Below are 6,927 nucleotides of genomic sequence, written 5' to 3'. Positions count from 1 at the left end.
TCCGATGGCGTTGGTTCTTCAAGGCAATGTGCTGGTTCTGGCTGCGATGCATGGATTCTGCGCCCACAACAGGGTAGATGCGTCGGTTCTGCTACACACACATGGGAAATGCATTGATTTTACTGGAGCAAGCACCTGAGTCCATTTCCAGTGGACCAGACACATGAGACTTTGATATCCCTGAGTTTCAGGAAACAGGAGGCAAGCTCTCCCTCAGCAGGGTCAGAGAGCAGCAGACAGCAGGGCAGCACAGAAGAAAAGCAGGGACCGTTTTCGGCCAAAAAGCGGCGATAATTTTATCGCCTAATCAGCAAGGTCACACTATCGCGTGAATCCTTGCATTATCGCCCTTTCCCCCCCAACGCCCATCTTTGTATCTCTAATGAGATGCAAAGTGGGCGTTCCTGCCCTGACTCAGCGACATTTCTCCAATTATCAATGGGCACGCTAACCTGCAGAGCGACAGGCAAAGTAGCGATAACCTCTGTTATCGCTACTTTCCTTACACCTTCTTCAAGACTGACTTAGCCATGATATCCTATGTAAGGTGGATATCATGGCTAAGTATGCCTTGCCCTATCAGCAAGCTATCACCAAACTTTGTGAGATTATCGCTGGATTTCCGGCGATAATCTCACATTTGGCAGTAAGCGCTTGGAATTTTATCGCTTTTGAGATAAGCGTTGCTAATAGCACGCTATCTCAGCGATAAAATTCCACGTTACCCGGCGACAATTATCCTAGCGCTAAGTGCGCTTACCGATAATTACCGGTCCTTGATGATATGCCCCGCAGTTCTTCCAGAGTAGCAGTCCAGGATAGTGACAGTCCTTGTAGCAGCACAGCAGTTCTAGTAGAGGTTCTTTACAGGTCGTAAAGTGTCTGATTTAGCGGGGTCAGAGACCCAGTACTTAAACCCACTTGTACCTTTGAAGTTGGGGTAATAGAGATCCTTTATTTCCATCCCTAGCTCCAGACTCCCTACAAGGAGGGGTAATCAACCCTTTGTGTGGTGGACAGGACACTGCCTATTCAGGTGTAAGTGTCAACTTCTCCCTCCCATCCTGCCCAGGATGAGCCATCAGGATGAAGATGGCCACTCAGACACATTTAACCTTCCTTTGTGTGTGGCTGTCTAGAGAGAATGCACAAAGGCAAGCTGTCACTCACCCCAAAGGAATATTGGAGACAGGCTGCAAGCACAAAGAGCTTTGATAATAGAGAAATTTCCACTTTCAAAAAGTGTAATTTCAAAGATAGTAATGTTTAATCCAGTTTTCCCAGTAAAAAGGATTTATCCTTACCATTCCAAAGATGTAAAACATGATAGTGCCACTCCTTCTCAATCAGGAATTACAGCTTAAAAGTGTGATATGGAATTGTCAATGTTAACCTATGAGAGGAGTAGGCCTCATAGTAGTGAAAGACAAATGTAGGTGTTTTTTACTACCAGATCATGGAAAACTTGAAAGTGCATGTCCTACATTTTACTTACACAGCACCCTCCCCTATGGGCTACCGGGGCCCAACCTTAAGGGTGAATTGTGTGTAATAGTAGGGGAGTGTAAGGCTTGGCAAGGGTATTTCAATTCAAAGTTGACATGGCTGTAAAACAGCACACATAGGCTCTGCAGTATCAGGCCTGCGGCATGTTTAAAGGGCTACATGTTTGAGTGGAACAATCAGTGCTGCAGGCCCACTAGTAGCTTTTAATCTACAGGCCCTGGGCATAGGTAATGTACTCTACTAGTGACTTACAGATAAATTAAATATACCAATTTGTGGATAAGTCAATGAAACCATGTTCGGAGGAGAGAGCACTGGCACTTTAGCACTGGTCAGCAGTGGTAAAGTGCCCAGACTCCTAAAGCCAACAAAAACAAGGTCAGAAAAAGAGTAGGAGGAAGGCAAAAACTTTGGGGTGACCCTTCAGAGAGGAGCCATTTTCCAACAATGGCGTTGGGGTACGCTTATAGAGACAGGACAACAATATAGTGTACAATGCTATTGGTGCCCAAATAATTGCATGTACCAATGTATCACTCATTATTACATAGTTGCATGTCATACTTTACAAACTAGATTAAAGTATAATAAACAGTAACTATATAGTTCTGGTATTCATTTACTTATTGGAACGAAAGTAAAGAGGGATCACAAATTAAAATTACCCTGCAAGAGGATTCTGCATGGTAATAGAAGTCTCAATACTGTTCTCTGTGACGCTTCATACAAAGTTTCTGTGAGATCCTTGTCTCTCTTCCCAGAACTGTGGACCTACCGGCTATCCACATTGGTCAGATGGCCATTGATATTAAATCCGGGTTAAAAAAATGTCCCATTTGAATAACAACACAACATTAAGGTAGGCTATAGCTTGCAGCTCTGATTAGACTGGGAAGATGTAGAGTTTTTGATTTTGGGGAAGAGATTCTGTGCATTGTGATCAGATGACCTATTGAATTGGGTCCCAGATACAATATTGTTGTAAGGAATTGCTTGTCAAAAATATATCGAAAACATATTTTAGATCATAATATTGGGAACCCATACTTATAATAGTACGTAGAAGAAAATTTGAAAAACATTGTTGACATTAATACCATCAAAAAGTAGACAGAACTATCTTTTTTAAAAAAAAATAGAAATAGAGTTTAAAGTAGTAAATGTTAAATATTTTATTACATACTTGTAAAATAATGTAAATTAAATATGTATATTAATATTTGATGATATATATATATATAAATATATATATACACACACATCCACAAATAGTGTAACATATTTAAAAACATATTTATTTTACCTTATATTAATTTAAAAAAAATATATATATATATATGAAAATACATATTGAGCTACAGACATAGTAATACTTTTAAAATATTCTTACATTTAATATATTCTAATATAAGTATTTTTCTTAATTATATTAAACTCTATATACATAAGAGCATATATGTGTGTGTGTGTGTGTGAAACGTACACAAGAAAACCATAAAAAATATTAAAATATTAATAGGATAAAATATATGAATGAATGTAAACAATAAATAAAATATAAAAAGTTGGAAAATCCTAAAAACCCATATACAAAAAATTGTATGAACATTACAATTATTTTTAAAATAAAGCCCAATATTTCTAAATATAAAAAAACAATTAATGCTGTAAACTCTATCTAACCAACATTATTAGAGCTTTTGGAGTCTAATAATATTAAATATATTATTCTCCCTCTAGTTTGTGCAACAGTAGGGAAAGTGCTGGACTTTGGAGGGGTAAAATGTACTATTCTAACAACAATCTATGCAACAGTAGAGAAAGCATTGGATTTAGGAGGGGGTGAAATTTACTATTCCCCACTCTAGTCTATGCAACAATAGAGAAAATGTTGGATTTCAGAGAGGTGCAATTTACTACACCCACTCCAATCAGCACAACAGTAGGGAAAGTGTTCGACTTCGGAGAGGTAACATTTACTATGTTCACTCCAGTCTGTGCAAGAGTAGGGAAAGCGTTGGATTTTGAGGGGTGAAATTTACAATCCCCCCTCCAGTCAATGCAACAGTAGAGAAAGTGTCAAATTGCAAAGGTTAATTTTGCTATTCCTATTGCAGTCTAAACAAGAGTAGGGAAGGTATTTCACTTCAAACACCTTACATATATAAGTAACAACATGAGTGTAAAATAATTACACTCTTAATATAAAAATTATTAATTAACATGTATACATATATATATATATATATGCAATGAAAAATAAAAACTATTAATTATTTTACATAATTACTATTAATTAAATAATTAATTATCAATAGTAAATAATTGTCGCCCAATTATTAATTAATATTCTTCCCAACATATCCCCCTACAAGCCTAATAACGGTATGTGGACACTCTTGCAGCATTTTTGATTGAGCTGCTGGGGTGGTATTTTAAAACAAACGTTTATTTGGGGTCTCTTTCTGCAGTTCGGAAGTGGTTCATGACATAACTACCTGAAAGCTGGAGAGAATGGGCACCGCCATTACCGGCTTGATGTTTGAGGTTATTAGTCATTATGGTATTGAGGTTGTTGAAAACAAGTTTTATCAACGTTTGGGTTGCTTGTTATTGGTGTAGCAGCTTGTAGATGAGTAGGATTTTATGATCTGACAAGAATATTTTGAGGTTGGTAATTTTTTTGTTCTACAGTGTGTGTTGTAGTACTATGTAAACACTTGTTCTCTTTCTACTGTGAGGTGCCCTGAATTTTCATGCAAAAGATGTGTGATGCTTCTCGGTTTCTTGTATCTTTGCATGTGTGCAAACATTTCTTACGTTTGAATTAAGCATTGTTTTACTTCTAAATAAAAGTAGTTCATATAATGACCATCTTGATAGAGTTAAGATTAAAGCATCAAACTTCTTCAGGAGATGTGTTCGAAATGGGGGCTTTAGTTGGCAGTGGTTTGCACTTTGTTCAAGTAGGGACCCTCACTCTAGTCAGGGTAAGGGAGTCACACAGCTAAGATAACCCCTGCTCACCACCATTGGTAGCTTGGTATGAGCTTATCTAAGGAGGAATTTTGTAAAGCAGTTGTGCATGCACACACAGTAATGCAGTCAAAACACTACAAAATGATTCAAAACCAGTTTTGAAAAGTAGCCAATATGTATCTGAATAAAACAAGACCACACCGGAACAAATCCAACGTACACAAATAAAGATATCACTTTTCAAAGGGTAAATAAGTTAATTCCATAGTAATATATGAATGCATTTCCTACTTCCAGGCAAGGTGATGCGCCTGTTCCTTCGTGCCAGGGGAGGTAATGCGCCGATTCCTTACTGCTTTAAAGGGTCGAGATTCTGACACGTTGCCTCGGTTTCTTCATTAAAGCGACGGCGTCGATGGATGATGTATCAAAACTGGTCCTCAGCCCAGGTTCTCTTTCTAGGCTATCTGCTCAGAAGTAAGATTCTTACCAGGGGAGTGTAGAGTTGATATATAGGACATGATCCACAAAGGTAACTTACACTTTTAAGTAATTGTCACTTTTTAAAAATTGTGGCCCACATGCATCAAAGCAAAAGCCAGTCGCAAACGGGCAGATTCTCAGAATCTGCCCCTTTGCGACTGGGATTTTTGCATTTGGGATGCATCATCCCAAATGCAAAAATCGCAATTTAAGGAATCTCTAAATAGCGATTCCTTAAATTGCTATTGCATTTAAGGAATCCCAAATTGAGATTCCTTAAATGCAATGCATGAAAGTTTAAAAATTAGCGATTTCGCTTATAGGGGGAGCAAATTACCATGAAGTTGAACTTCATGGTAATTTGCAAAAACTTTGAAAAATGCACTAAAGTGCATTTTTCAAAGTTCCATTTTACACACACACATGCCCTTGGGGCATGTGTGTGTGCAAGATGTATTCATATGCAGATTTCAGGGGTGCAACAGGGTGTCTTTTTGACGCCCTGGCACCCTTGAAATAGCATGAGCAATTTGCGATTCTCTAATTGAGATTAGCAAATTGAGAAAGTCCTCCCATTCATTCCTATGGGCCTCTAGGCCCATAGGAATCAATGGGGAGGTATTCCTTAATTGCGACTCGCAATTTGCGAGTAGCAATTAAGGAATTTTTAGAAATCGCTATTTTGTAAGCAATTTCTACATGCATAGCCTCTTGCTATTCCTTATTAGCGAATCCTTATTTTTTGCTATTAAGGAATCGCAAATGGCATTGTTGATGCATGTGCCAGTGTGTTACTTATTTTCTATTCTCAAAATTCCAGTGTAAATTGACCCCAAAATTGTAACTTAAGTGTCTATGCTAAATCGAAGGACCTGAGGCTATACACTTTTCAGCAATTTACAATTAACAGTAAGTTTACTACTTTTTGGCAATTCAGAAACTCGAAGTGTCAGGTACACTCTTGAGTGATTTTACACTCAGATTGTATGAACAGCCAAAAAGTAGTAAACCTACCCAGAAGTGCAAATTACTCAAACGGGGAAGTTACTTTTCTCAATCAGGCCCACAATGTCTGAGCTCAGCAGAATACCAGGCCCATTAGACCACTCAGGTGATTGTTAAAAACGAGAAAAACTTTGACCAGGTATTTTCCCTTCCCCATGGAGTTAACAATAGAGGGGATATTGGTTACTCTGGGTGGGGGGAAAGTGCTCCCTGTAGATAATGTAATTCTGGTGGGGCTGCAACTTTACTACATGGCAAACAGTCCTATCAATCATAGATTTTGTAATTTATATAATAGGGACCTGAACAGTAACCCTTTTTTTCCAATTTCATTGTTGTTATACTCGATATATGTAATATTAATAGTGTGAAATGTAAATTACGACACAATTATAAAGTAACCAAAGAGAACAAAAAAGTAATTTACATTGATTCATAGTATAATCTTTGGAGTTGCCCATCAAGGGTGGACCAGGTGAGACCAGGGGAGAGGGAGTGCTGCAGGAAGCAGGTGAGACCAGGGGAGAGGGAGGGACGCAGGAAGCAGGTGAGACCAGGGGAGAGGGAGGGATGCAGGAAGCAGGTGAGACCAAGAGGAGGGAGAGATGAAAGGGCCAGTCGTGTCCGGAGGAAGGAGGGATGAGTGTATCAGGTAAGACCACAGGAGGGAGGAATGAAGGGTTGGTGTTAGACTGGGATGAAGGGAGAATGAGAGGTTTGGAATACAGTGGGTTGGAGGTAGGAAGTATGAAGGTAGCATTTCAGGTCAGAGGGAGGGATACTTAAACATAGGGCTGTACATAAAAGACCATCTCAGGTCTCTGCTCCGCAATCCCGAAAGGTAAAGAGATAAAGGAAGCAGGTGAGACTCAGAAGAGGGAGGGAGGGAGGGAGAAAGCACCTGAGGCCCAGATGAGGGAAGGATGGAGGAAACACCTGAGGATCCGATGAGCA

This window comes from Triturus cristatus, chromosome 3_1 (genome assembly GCF_964204655.1).
Source record: "Triturus cristatus chromosome 3_1, aTriCri1.1, whole genome shotgun sequence".
NCBI classification, from domain to species: domain Eukaryota; kingdom Metazoa; phylum Chordata; class Amphibia; order Caudata; family Salamandridae; genus Triturus; species Triturus cristatus.
Note: the sequence above shows the minus strand (reverse complement) of the source record.